This window comes from Coenobita brevimanus, chromosome 93, assembly GCF_032717465.1.
Source record: "Coenobita brevimanus isolate Jiangsu-jjx chromosome 93, ASM3271746v2, whole genome shotgun sequence".
Taxonomy (NCBI): Eukaryota; Metazoa; Arthropoda; class Malacostraca; order Decapoda; family Coenobitidae; genus Coenobita; species Coenobita brevimanus.
In genome coordinates, this window is record NC_137046.1 from 50,486,960 (window position 1) to 50,501,472 (window position 14,513).

General features: G+C 50.9%; 1 protein-coding gene across 2 annotated transcripts in view; it reads left to right on the forward strand.

Moving 5' to 3' along the window:
• Positions 1 to 10,832: 10,832 nt before the first annotated feature.
• LOC145412590 (uncharacterized) overlaps positions 10,833 to 14,513 on the forward strand; it is a 73,532-nt gene continuing 69,851 nt past the window's right edge. For both annotated transcript variants that reach the window (XM_080282498.1, XM_080282499.1), the window contains exon 1: positions 10,833 to 10,892. The gene's annotated coding sequence lies outside the window, so the exon portion shown is untranslated. The remainder of the gene's footprint in view (positions 10,893 to 14,513) is intronic.

The following is a 14,513-nucleotide window of genomic DNA, read 5'->3' on the forward strand; positions in this document are numbered from 1 at the left end:
CCCCAGCAGACTACACTGCAGCCAGGCCAGACCTCGCCAGGATTGGGGTGGGACTTGTCCTAGCACAGTCCCAGGCAGCACCACAGTGACAGCCACCATCCTCACAGGGAAGGAAGGGACGGCCACCGTACACCCTTCGCCTGCAGCCGCTCCTGGGATCAGCACCACGGTGACGGCCATCATCTGCACTGGGAAGGAAGGGATGGCTACCGTACGCCTTTTGGCTGACAACCCAGAGAAAGGCAGAACCGCGATGAAAGCCACCGTCCACACCGGGAAGGAAGGGACGGCCTCCATACGCCCTTCGTCTGCCACTTCCTGCGTTGATGGCCACCGTCTGCACCATGAAGGAAGGAACAGCCACCGTACGCCCTTCACCTGTTGTCTCGAGGGCCAGTGGAACCGCGGGAATGGCCACCGTACGCCCCTCGTCCACTGCCCTTGTGGCTACCCCTCTGGAGGAAGTCCTTGGCTCGGCCCACCACCCACCCAGATGCCGAGTAGGGCACCTTTCTCTCCCCACAGGTTCAGTTCCCTAGAGGAGTTGCAGCTGGAGGAGCTCTGGCGAGGGCTCATCACGAGCCTGGGGATCAGTGACCTGCAGCCAGCACCCTGGCGACGCCCTCCGCTGTCGGACCCTACCAGGAAGGGAAGCTGCAGGCAGCTCCTGATGGTGACTCGACCCAGCAGAGACAGCAGCCTCCAGACACCCAGGGGTACCCCTAGTACTCCAGGGTGTGACTTCCCCAGCCCTGCCAGCAGGCAGTCCTCCTCCAGGAGCAGGTGGAGGCAAACATGCCTGCTTGCCTTGTTGAGCCCCAGCCCAGAGGACCCGCCTTCCTCACTGAGGCCCCACTAGGGAAGGGCCTTCCTCCAAGCCGACCAGTAGCCCATTCCGGATGACCCAGCCTCCAGCAGTAGTTCCGTGCCTCCTAGGGGAAGGCACACCTGACAAGCTACCTCCCATGCCCGGGTGTCACCTGTAAGCAGCCCAAGTCTACAGCAGCCTGGGCTAGGGTCAACTAGTCCAATTGTGTCCCCTTAATCTGATTTATGTATAATATTAACACTGCATCTGTTGTGTGTGTAAATGAGGTAATGTACGTGTATGTTTGGTCGACCCGAGTTTTTATGCCCTGTTCCTTTTATTGTGTATTCTAGATCTGGTCATGAAAGAGAACCCCAGGTCAGTAGCTAGTGTTCTAAGGACGAGAAGTTGACCTAAAAACACATAATGTAATGCTGGTGGCCAGCGGTGGGTCTTGACCCAATTAGAGTACAAGAGGAACAGAAAGGGAAGTCTAGCAAAATGGTGGCAATTACCAAAGTTCGACCTTAGACAGTACGATATCAATATATACCTGTCCATGACTAAGTCACTACTGGACTTGGGTTTTGACCACGACGGGGAGAAAATAGCTATTACCCTGCTGCACCTGGACAAGGCAGTATCAAGTATTGCCTCCACAATCGTCCCAGAATTAACATGGGCACAATTTACCCAAATCTTGACACAGGCAGTCACGCCATCCTTGGGATAATGGTCGTAGCTCTATCCCAGCTTGATGCCCTCACCTACGACGGCAACCTGGATGACGCACTCATCCAGGCCAGGTGACTTGTCACCACCACCTGCTCAGAGACCAACGCAGCCACCCGGGAGCGACTTATATATAACACATTGTTGAGGATCCATTCCAGCACCATAAGGGAACACTTTACCATATATGACCCTTCATGAGACCTCGACAAGGATGTACAGCTAGTGCGGTGCCTCCTAGCTGTCTGCTCCACCCCAGCACATTGGCACAGAAAGCAAGTTCCCCACCCAGAGGACAACGAAACACCAAAAACAATGGATGCTCTCCACCCACCCAAGTCCTTCAACAACACCCTCCGTACCCAGGGCACACCCTACCAAGAGACGCCCCAATCCCAAGGAAAATACGAATCTGATATCTATCAATCCATGGGAATTCTCTGCCTGCAGCTGCAGCTGCCCTCTCCACGACATCCGTGAGCAGCTAAAGGCCGCCTGGTGCAGGACAACCACCCAAGGGTGCCGCAAAGTCTCCTCATTAGACGATGAGGATGCCGAGGACGATGCCTCACCCACTGACTATGCCGACCCCGGGGAAATGGAGCCCAAGGAGGAAGACACCCCACAACAGCTGGATTTTAGGACCATCCCCATGCCTCTCCATGGTGGTGGGGGACATCTCACAGAAATACCATCCCCCACTCTATGACAAGATGAGACTGAACGGGGTAAAAATGAGGCTACTGGTCGACACAGGAGTGGCCAGATGTTGCCTCTACACTCACTACTACTCCCGCCACACCCCGGCCTTCGGCCCACTTCTCTCCACCTCGGCTCACCTCATAGATGCGGGGGATGGCCCCCTGCCAATACGTGGAGAAACCTGGGCCCTGCGAGCCAATACCCACCAGCAAGCATCCACAAAAAACAAATTCATCATCGACTCAACCTGCCATGCCTATGATGGCTACTTGGGACTGGACCTTCTAGAGAAGCTGCACACTAGGATCGACTGCCACAAACAGCATCTCCAGTTTCAGAAGCCTCCAGACCCCGTCCCAGCCACTCTGCACGTGCACACTTCAATCCCCTCCCTCATCCTACTCCCCTCCCACCATGTCCTCCACCCTGCCACTGAACCCCCCTGCCCACCCCGCACCCCCCCACCCTACCTTCTCCTCAACAATCGCTTCTGCCCTGACCATTACCCCCCAGCACGAGGTCTGGCTACACCTGAACAGACCTGCTGGAACCTCCGTCTTGTTCTCCCCCAACCTACTGCCTGGGGCCTTCTCCTGCCTACTGTCACCCACCTTCCCCCCACCCCCAGCCTAGGAGCAGTATGCATCGCCAATCTCTCCACCACCCCCCTCATCCTCCCCAGAGGGTTAGTGGTTGGAGAAATGGAGGAGGATGAGCCTTGTGAAAACCCCCCCTTCCCCTGCCACCCTACCCCTCCTACCAGAACACCTATCACCTCACCAAGCTGACAGCTTCCAACAACTCCTCCTGGACTTCCAAGACCTATTTTCGTCAGGACCAGCAGACATCGACCACACCACGTACCTGACGCATGAAATCCACACCACAGGACCACCTATTCACCAACCATCACGGCAGAAAAAAAACAAACAACGGGCTGAGGAAGACCAGCAGGTCCAGGAAATGCTCGATGCCGGCGTCATCTCCCCCTCCACCTGCCCGTGGTCCTTGCCCTTCGTTCTGTCAAAAAAGAAAGATGGCACCATGCGCTTCTGTGTGGATTACAGGCAACTCAATGATGTGACCACCAGATGCCGCCCCTCTACCTAGGATAGATGACTCCCTTGACTCCTTAGATGGGGCATCCTGGTTCTTCACCTGAGACCTACATTCGGGATATTGGCAAGTCCCCATACACCCTGAGGACTGAGAAAAGACAGCCTTTTCCACCAGTAATAGTAAACACTACGAGTTCAATGTCCTCCCATTCGGACACTGCAATGCCCCCATCATGTTTTCCTGAGTAATGGAGTCAGTCCTCAGTGGCCTCACCTGGGAAATCTGCCTGGCGTACCTGGATGATGTGATCAGTTTCAGCTGGACATGGACCAACCACCTCCAGTGCTTCAAGCAAGTCTTCCCACACATCTGCCATGTGGGACTTAAATTTAACCCGTCGCATCCCGGCAGATTTTTCACCACTGACCCCCCCCAATCCCAGCAGATTTTCAAAAAGTTTTATTTTGGCTAAAACGTCCACTTTTTATAAGAAACATCGAAAATTCAGAGAAAAAGTGCTCAGTTAAGTTTAGAAATACCAAGTACAGGTAACAGTACCCCCACCTTGGTACTGTGTTCTCTCAGGCCAGGCTCCAGAGAAGACGTTTTCTTGGGAGGGGTAACTATTCCAAACCACTCATTATATGTAAATATTTATTTATTTGGTACAAATTTATATGTAGTACAAGAGTATATTGGTTTTCACACAGTAATATAGGCAATATAAGCGTCGTTCACTCACCAAAAACATCACATTATGGCACCTTCCTTTACGACGTTACCACCTCATCATTTCTGCTTGTTTCTTCCTCTGGCTTCTTTCTTCCTTTGTTTTCCACCTCAGGAATCACTTTTGCCTTGAATTTCGTCATTGGAGAGACCGTGTTGCTACATGTCTTTACGGGCCAGGTCACTGCTAACAGGTGAGTTGCCAAGAAAATGGCGTGTGGGGGGGAGGGGGTTAGGTGGGGCCAGGCTTTATCCCTGCCTGGCATTGGGTAGAGGAAGGTCTCCCACATATACCTACCAAAAATCACCCGTGAAACTTAAAAAATGTGCAAATGACAGACCTCGCAATTGAAAAATGAATGGATACGTCGTCGGGCGTCACCGTGACAAAACGCGGCAACGTATCCATACGTTGTCGGGACGCCTCAGGTTAAACCATCAAAGTGCATCCTGGCTGAATGGTCCGTCTCCTTCCTGGGCCACATCATCTCAAAGGAAGGCACATCTCCCGACCCCGACAAACTGAGGGCCATCACAGACCTCCCCCTACCATGAGATGTTCACGGCATGTGCACTTTTCTCAGGCTCACATAGTACTACCGGCACTTTGTCAACGGTTTCACCAACATCGCAAAACCCCTCCACAACCTGACTAAAAAGGGTGAGCCATTCATCTGGACTGACTACCAGATCAACGCATTCCACACCCTCAAAACCAAACTCATCACTGTCCCAGTTGTCATATTCCTCGACTACACCCTGTCCTTCCGCCTGTACATGGACATGTCCCTGGTGGCGATCGGCACTGTCCTGGCCCAGGTTCAAGAGGGACAAGAACACATAATCTCCTGTGCCAGCTGTACCCTCAGCCAAGCCGAGAAGAATTATGCCGCCACTAAATGCGAATGCCTGGGTATTATACGGGTCTTGGAGCATTTCTGAGCCTACTTCTCCGGCACTCACATTACTATCATCATGAACAACCAGTCCCTCCAAAGGCTACGACAGTCCAACACCCACAATACCCAACCGATAAGGTGGAGAGAGACCCTCAAGGAGTTTGATTTTGAATTTGCTTACAGACCAGGGAAACTACACACCAATGCCAACACCCTGTCCCACCTGCCCATCAACTCCATCAATGCCACCTCCAACCTCCTACACCAATGGCAAAATAGGGAGCGCCCCCGCTGGATACCACTCCAGGTGTTCTTTAGGCTCCACAGGCATGGCGACCACCTGTTTACCCAGGCCAGGCACGTAGTCCTCGACCCAGACACCGCCCTTGATGCAGTGACCCACCTACATTCCAACAATGGCATCCATCTTGGCACCAAAAAACTCTTACAAGTATGCAGTGACTTCTACTGGATGCCCGGCCCCTTCAACCTGGCCAAACAAATCATCCAGGCCTACCAGGTCTGCACACTAGGCAGACATCACCTGAACACGTGGGCCGTCAGGAAGTATCACCACCCGCAAACCATGGCAACTGTTGTCCATGACATAGTCGGGCCCCTGCCACCCAAAGCCGGCTACAAATACATCACAACATTTGTAGATGTCTATTCCAAATTCCTCATCACCTGCCCAGCCAAGGAGCACCACGCTGTGGCTGTGGCTAAAGCACTTGTTCACCATGTCTTCCCATATTTTGGTATTCCCCAAGTCCTTCACTCAGGCAACGCCCCAGAATTTACTAGCAAGATCTGGAAAGAACTAGCTACCATTTTTGGTTACCGGATCTCCCACTCCTCTCCCTACTGTCCCCAAGGGAACGGAGTGTGTGAATGGAGCTACCGCACCCTTCTCAATCAAGTACAGGCTCGAATACAGGAAACAGAAAACAAAGATCGGCCAGCACATGCTAAAATTATACAGTGTGGTATGAACACCTGCCCCAGAGATGACTGAATTACCCCCCACAAATGGGTGTTTGGAGAAACCCCCCTCCCCCTACCCTTCTGACACCACCTCCAGCCACCCTCCCCATCCCCCACATCCGACCCCCTTCACTACCTCAAGAGATGACTACACCACTCATAAAAGCATCAAGACCTGCAGCTGAACGTCACCCCATCCAACCCCTACAAGACAGGAGACTCAGTAGTAGTAGCACAACTACTGGTCCCGAACAAAGTCTCGTCACGATTTGAGGGGCCCTACACTGTCATCAACGTCCCCAACCCCTATCAAGTGACTATTCAGTACCACGACACCAAGTGCACATATCGAAACCATCACGTGTGACTGTTTCGTGTCCCAACAGACAACGCCCAACCACGCTACACCCACTCCACCCCCACCACACCACCCCACTGCCACCCACCACCATAGAACACTCATCTGACTCATATGTTTGCTACTTCATGCCCTCCTTCTCCTCCTCACCTTCACCTACCCCCTGTCCACCATCACCTCCCACACCCCACCTTCCACCCACTCCACACCATCCCCATGGGCCCCAGATGCATCACCGGCAACCCCACCTGACACCTCACTATGTTGCCACCACCAGACACGCAGGCCTACCCCCCTAGAGACCCCCACCCACCCCCGTCACCCCATCATGTCACCGACACCACACAACACCTGCCACCACCCCAACACCCACACAATTTTCCCCCGCACGCACCCACTTCCCAACCATCTCCGATGTCAAACCATGCACCAGCCCCTCACCCACCACCACCACCACTCCACATACTCCACCACCAAGACATTCAACCACCCAGCGACAAGCCGATGCACAACGTGGCCCCACCATCTGACCACCCATGCCCGTCATTACCACCACCACAACCAGATCTGGCTTCCTCTCCCGCCCACCAGCCAGGTATGCAGGCACACCCTCATCCACACCCCCATCACCACAACCAACCCCACCACACCCAACACAGCCCCCATCACACTGAGAATGCACCAGGCGCAATGGAAATTTCCACCAAGCCAATCCTCCAGGGAGAGGATTTGCACCTGCCCTTGGAACTCCTATGAAACCTAGGTCACCTCACCTGTCGCCAGCATGCAGCCAGAACTCGACCACTCACCACCACAGGAGATGAAGATATGCTGCGTGACCTGGTTCCCTGCCCAGGGGAAACGCCACTGGATCCGAGGGACAACTCACCTCCTCCGCCTCCTCCTGCAGACACCACCAACCTCCATCCTCCACATTGCCTACGCTCCATACCACGAACCCAACCCACCCACCCACCACTGGACCTCTCTCCTCTGCCACCTCACACTGACACACCGGACCACCACCTCCAGCCACGGGGATGTGACTTTTTCCCCACTGACGGTGGTGACGTGCCCACCCCCATGGGAAACCTCAGTAGGGGTGTCACAACACCCACCCCAGGGAGGACCCATGGCCCAACACCCACCCCAGGAGGAGACCATGGGGATGCACATAAGGAGCACGTCAGGCCGAGGTGAGACAGGCTTATGTTCCCCACAACCCTGTGCTCCTCTTCCCCTCAACACAGCCACCAACAGGAACGCCGCCCTGGCAGACTACACTGCAGCCGGGTCAGCCCTCTCCAGGATCGGGGTGGGACTTGTCCTAGCACAGTCCCAGGCTGCACCACGGTGACGTCCACCATCCGCACCAGGAAGGAAGGGACGGCCACCATACACCCTTCGCCTGCAGCCGTTCCTGGGAGCAGCACCGTAGTGACAGCCACCGTTCACACCAGGAAGGAAGGGACGGCCACTGTACGCCCTTCGGCTGACAACCCAGAGAAAGGCAGAACCGTGGTGATGGCCACCATCTGCATTGGGAAGGAAGGGATGGCCACCATACGCCCTTCATCTGCCACCTCCTTAGGGAGCAGGACCACAGTGATGGCCACTGTCTTCACCGGGAAGGAATGGCCACCATTCGCCCTTTGCCTGTCGTCCTGAGGGCCAGTGGAACTGCAGTTATGGCCACCGTCTGCACCGAGAAGGAGGGAACAGCCCCCGTACTCCCCTGGTCCACTGCCTTTGTGACTACCCCTCTGGAGTATGTCCCTGGCTTGGCCCACCATCCACCCAGAGGCCGAGCAGGATGCCTTTCTCTCTCTCCCCACAGGTGCAGTTCCCCAGAGGACCTGCAGCTGGAGGAGCTCTGGCGAGGGACCATCACGAGCCTGGGGATCAGTACCCTTCAGCCAGCACCCAGGCAACACCCTCCGCTGTCAGACCCTATGAGGAAGGGATGCTGCAGGCAGCTCCTGATGGCAACTCGACCCAGCAGAGACCGCAGCCCTCAAATATCCAGGGACACCCCTAGGACTCCGGGGCATGACCTCCCCAGCTCCGCTCCTGTAACCTAGCGGGGCTATATGGCCATAGTTGCCTAGCTCGGGGATTAAATCCTTTTAATCCCCAGCTCCGCCAGCCAGCAGTCCATCTCCAGGAGCAGGTGGAGACAAGCATGCCTGCTTGCCCTATTTGGCCCCAATCCAGAGGGCTGCCTTCCTCACTGAGGCCCCACTAGGGAAGGGCCTCCCACCAAGCCAACCAGCAACCTATTCCAGACGATCCAGCCTCCAGCAGTAGTCCGTGCCTCATACAGGAAGGCACACCTGACGAGCTACCTCCCACGCACGGGCGTCAATTGTAAGCAGCCCAAGTCCACAGAAGCCCGAGTGAGAGTTACCTAGTCCAGTTGTGTCCCCTTAACCTGATTTATGTATAATATTAGTACTGTGTCTTTTCTGTGTGTAAATAAGGTAATATATGCGTAAGGTTGGTCGACCTGAGTTTTATGCCCTGTTCCTCTTGTTGTGTATTCTACATCCAGTCTCGAAAGAGAATCCCAGCTCAGCAGCTAATGTTCTTGTTATTCTAGGTGTTTTTAGGTTGACTTCTCATCCTTAGAACACTAGCTCTGAGTGGGGTTCTCTTTTGAGACTGGAATAAGAATACACAACAAGAGGAACAGGGCATAAAAACTTGGCTGACCAACCTTACATGTATATTGCCTTAATTACAAGCTTTACAATATACCATAATGATATACATATACAGGTTAAGGAGGGACACTGTCAGGCTGTTAGACCTTAGCCTGGGCTGCTTACAGGTGGCACCTGGGCATGGGAGGTAGCTTGTCAGGCGTGCTTTCCCATAGGAGGCACAGGACTACTACCAGGGGTTATGTCATCTGGATAGGGCTGCTGGTCGGTGTGGAGGGAGGCCCTTTCCTGGTGGGGCCTCGACCTCTAAGGTGGCCCTCTGGACTGGGGCCGAACAGGACCAACAGGCATGTTTGCCTTCGCCTGCTCCTGGAGGGGGGGTCCTCTGCAGGTGGGGCTGAAGAGGTCCTGCCCCTGCGTCGTGGAGGTGTCCCTGGGTGTCTGGGGGCTGCGGTCTCCGCAGGGTTGGTTCACGGTCTGGAGCTGCCTGAGGCGTCCCTTCCTCATGGAGTCCATCAGCGGCGGGCGTCGTCTGGAGGCAGCCTGCAGGGCATGGATCCCCGGGCTCAGGATGGGTTCCCACCACAACTCCTCTAACTGCAACTCTTCTGGGGGACTGCACCTGTGAGGAGAGAAAGAAGTGTCCCGCTCGGCCTCTGGATGGGTGGTGGGCTGAACCAGGGACTTCCTCCGAAGGGGGCAGTCTCAAGGGCTGTGGGCGAAGGGTGTACAGTGGCCATCCCTTCCTGCCCAGTGCGAACGGTGGCCGTCACCACAGGTCCATGAGCCCTAGAGACAACAGCCGAAATGTGTACACTGGCTGTCACCATGGGTTCATGAGCCCTAGAGTCAACAGCCAAAGTGCCTACAGTGGCTGTCACTTCCTGCCCGGCATGTAGCCTACAGTGGCCATTACCACGGGGCTGCTCACTAAGGAGGTGGCAGACTAAGGGCGTACAGTGGCCGTCCCCTACCTTCCTGGTGCGTACAGTGGCTGCCTCTTCCTGGTTTACCAGCCAAAGTGCATACAGCGGCTGTCACGTCCTGCCCGGTGCGTACAGTGGCCGTCACCACGGGGCTGCAGGGAGTAACAGCTGAAGGGTGTACGTTGGCCGTCCCTTCCCCAGTGCGTACAGTGGCCGTCACCACGGTGCTGCTTGGTACTGTACTAAGACAAGTCCCATCCTGGTCCTAGCGAGTGCTGGTCTGGCTGGAGTGTAGTGTACCAGCACTGCATACCTCTCGTTGGGTCAGCTTGAGAGGAAGAGGGGAGCTTGGTGGCGGGGGACGTGGAACCCTCTGGCTCGGATCCCTTACGCGCTTTACGCGCCTCCCCATGGCTTCCCCTATGGGTAGGTACTTCGCCACCCTGGCCGTGGGTCCTCCGTGGGGTGGGTGTTGCGACACCCCTCCCTGGGCCGTAGGGGTGGACACTCCAGTTCTAAAAGGACGAGAAGTCGACCTAAGAACACATAGCATCGGCTGAAGAGTCACACTATCGTGACCATGAAATAGGATACAAAAACCCACACTGGCAGACGAAAAAGATGTATTCCAAACAGTTTCGGCGACAGCTGTCGCCGAAACTGTTTGGAATACATCTTTTTCGTCTGCTAGTGTGGGTTTTTGTATCCTAACACATAGCATAGTAGCCTACATATTGTATTAATATAAATAGCTGAGTTATTATATTAATTTTCCATTAAAACAAGTAACATACATTGTTGCTTTGATCTATTACTCAGTGTCATATGTTTAGCAAATAATAAGTTAGCACAATTTAATTTTACCTTTGGCACATTTTGGGCTTAGCATATTTTCACAGCAAGTCTAGCACATTTTCATGCCGACGGTTTGGTAATACTGGTAGCGCCGCTGTCATGTGCAGTCAGCTGTGAGACAGGAGCGAGTGAACATCCTCAGCTGCTTGTTGGATCACTGCACTGTTTGTTTTGAAGGTAATTTACATGTACCTTAAACCTGTATTTTTCTATGGTGCCATAAACAGTTACCTAGTTTTTATGTGTGCCTTTGTCCCCATCAACGCATGACTGAAGTTTAGCTTCAACATGTGTCCCGTTGAGGCTGTCTTGTTAATTTGCCTACTAGTAGATCGTACCATATTAAGTTGCAGTAATATGAAAAGGCTTAGTAGTCAGAGAAGGAAAATGTACGGGTATTTTTTTTTGTTTATTGCCGTTTCCTTACCGGGCAATCTTACCGTACCCAGTGGATTTGTGCTGGTATATAGTGTATGCCTGTGTATGTGTGTGTGTGTGTGTGTGTGTGAATATTACCGAATCTTGCTCAGCATACTGAAAGGTGGATTTCGTTTCCCAACTTCCCAACTGAATACTTGGTTAGATTAGGTTAGGCTAGGTTGGTTAGGTTAGGTTAGGTTGGTTAGGTTAGGTAGATTAAATTATTAGGTACAGTTAAGCTAGGTTAGGTTAGATTTAGTTAAACACTTAAATTAGGCCAGTCCCTTCCACCATTACTAATATTTCCAGTCAGATTGTCATAGTCATATTATGGTTATTATTCATTTGCAGAACAAATGATGCCTCAAAACACTCAGATGAACTAAAAATTATCAAATGGAACAAAAAAAAAAAAAAAAAAAAGGCAGTAAAGGAAATATTTACTAATGTATGTGCATATAGCATTCAGGTATGATTTAGGGTGCATATTTTCGGAATCGCCCATCTGCATCACTGGGATGAGATGTTGATTGGAGGGACACACATCAGCTTGCTCTCTGTCCACTTTAATAGCACACTTGCTTATTACCAATGGAAGATGTCATTACAGGTTTCTGAGTGTCTGGGACTTGGATTACATGGCCTTGTCATAAAGCTTAAATTACACTTGCGATTTGTACCATGATCTGCCCTGACTAATTGTAGCCCAAAAAATCATGGATGGTTGTGAGATGAGCCCCATTACCCATCCTGACCTCCACGATTCACAACGACTGCGCCACGACCTTGATCCCGACCCACCATGATTTCCCAAATCATAAATAATCATGGTCCAAAGCAACCAAAAAGATATGGATACAGGACCAGAGTGTGGAATTCTTTCTTAATGTCTAATTCCTTGCCAAAATGTCTGGAAATAGCCGTAGACAGTAGAGCTGAACCACCAGATACTGAGTGCTTAGCAGTAGCTTAAAATTTTATTTTTTAACTGGAAAATAATTGTGTATCACAAAAAGTGTAGAGTATTGCAAACCTTTTGTGGTTTGTGTTATCAGTTTGAAGATTTTGATTGCTAGCAGACAGTTGTTCAGAGACCGTTGGTTGTGAGTGGGTTAAAACAACTCCATTAACCACCATAATCCAAAAATATCCTTTTTATTTCTTGTTTCAATTTGGCTTTTTTTTTTTTTTTTTTTTTTTTTTTAAGGAGAGGTCCATGGGTTGAGGGAGTTATTATTATTTATTTTTTTTTATATTTTTTTTTTAAGGAGAGATCCATGGGTTGTGAGGGTTATTATTTAATTTCCGATATCCCAGTCAGTCTGAAGACATCTTTTTCATTTTGGCTACTGCCACATGATGTTTTTAAGCTACGGGGAGGCTCCTTGGGCTGAAAAGGTTAACAAATCTTCATTAAGTTCTTCAGAGTAATGTTGTAATCATTCAGTATATTCTGGATTCTGCTAGAAAGATTTTCATAGCTTAGTAAAGACTCCTCAGATTGTAGATGCTAGATGCAACCTGCATTAACCTTTTCTTTGCAGTCCAAGGATTTTCATAGAACCAGTTTGGCCACCACCAGACAGTTGTTTATAGCTTTAGTGATCACAGCAAAGTGTTCTTGTTGCCTTAGACCTACAGTACATTACAGGTTGGTCCCATCATATGATCACTCGATACACGAGAAACCGATGATGCGACCTGGGTAAATTAGGGAATATTTTTCGATATATGGTCACGAAAACAATGATACGACATTCAGCCTGGGGTGAGGTGTGAGGATTCTGACTCAGTCATCCCAGCAAACGCAGTCACAGCCGTTTTCTCTCAACCTCGGACAGAAATAGCATGACTACTCAGCTGCAGTGTTGCCAGACATGCGATAATTATTGGAAAATGCAATATTTTGGCACTTTCCGATATGCCATAGCATGCATGCGATTGTGCGATAACTTTCATGATTTCATAATCTGAAAAATCGGGGATTGCAAAAATAACAAGTCTACTGTAAGACTAGTACAACAGTAGGACTTAGTAACTCTTATGATAACCAGTATTATAGTCTGGTAGGTACTTAACAGTTAAACAAATTCAGTAATGATAATCACACCACCTATAAATATATTAATTCCACAGTAATTACCAATTTATGTGAAGAAATGCTTTTGTTTATGAGTGCGATAATTTTGATAAAAAAGCGATTTTTAACCTACTTGGTACGATAAGCCTCGGACCTGGACTGACCAAAAGATGACAACTAAGGACTGAACAAAGGACATGTTGCGGGTGGTGACGTGGAATGTAAGGGATGCAAATGATGAGGTGAAAGAGAGAGGGATTGTCCAGGTGCCTGAGGGTGCAAAAGTGGATGTATGTGGATTAACTGAAACTAAAGGAGAGAGAGAGAGAATGAGAGTATGGATGGGGTAAATGTGCAGGTGTAGGTGAGAATGAGAGGGCAAAAGAAGGAGTGTGTATTGTTGTGAGTAACAGATGGAAGAATAAAAGAGAGTATGGATCAGTTGGCTCAAGGATTGTGTGGGTAAGATTGAAAGTTGGACTACAAATGTGGGCAATTGTGTGCGTGTATGCGCCAACGCAAGATAGTGCAAGCAGAGTGAGAGAAGAGTTCTGGGCAAATGTGGGAGTGTACATGGAAAAGTTTGAAAGGAATGAGGGAGTGTGTTTGATTGGTGATATGAATGGTAAAGTAGGGAATGTGACGGTGGATGGAGTAGTTGATGAGTGGGGTGCGCCTTCTGAGATAGATGAGAATGGCAGTGCTTTAGTGGACATTTGTGCCGGGAGGGGGTTGGTGATACCTAATACCCTCGTCAGACACAAAATGATCCACAGGTAAACATGGCGAGTGATGAGAAGGGTGGGTGGTGAACTGAATGAAAGGAAGGCAATGATTGATTATGTGTGTGTGGATGAAATGATGTGAAGATGTGTCATGGATGCAAGAGCATATAGATGTTGGGGAAGTGGATTTTCTGAGGTCCAAGAAAAATGGAGAAATAGAAGAAGGGAAGGACGGGAGGAAGGAGTAGATGCAAGGAGAGTGGAAAGGTTACAAGAGGATGAGAAAAAGGAAGAATATAAGAGAGAAGTGGAGGAACGATTGGGTAAATATGAATTGGAGCAGATGGGGGACGTGGAAGGTGTGTGCAAGATATTCACGGAAGAAATATGTGCAGCATGTGAGGTGGTATGTGGGATGAAGAGAAGGTGAGAGGGAGTGCAAGGAACAGCATGGTGGCATGAAGAGGTGAGACAGGCTGTGGCAGAAGAGAAGAAAACATATACCGGTAATGAATGGATGAGAAATAGGGGCGTGGAAGAAGTTGAGAGGCGGAAGAGAGAGTTATATGTAGA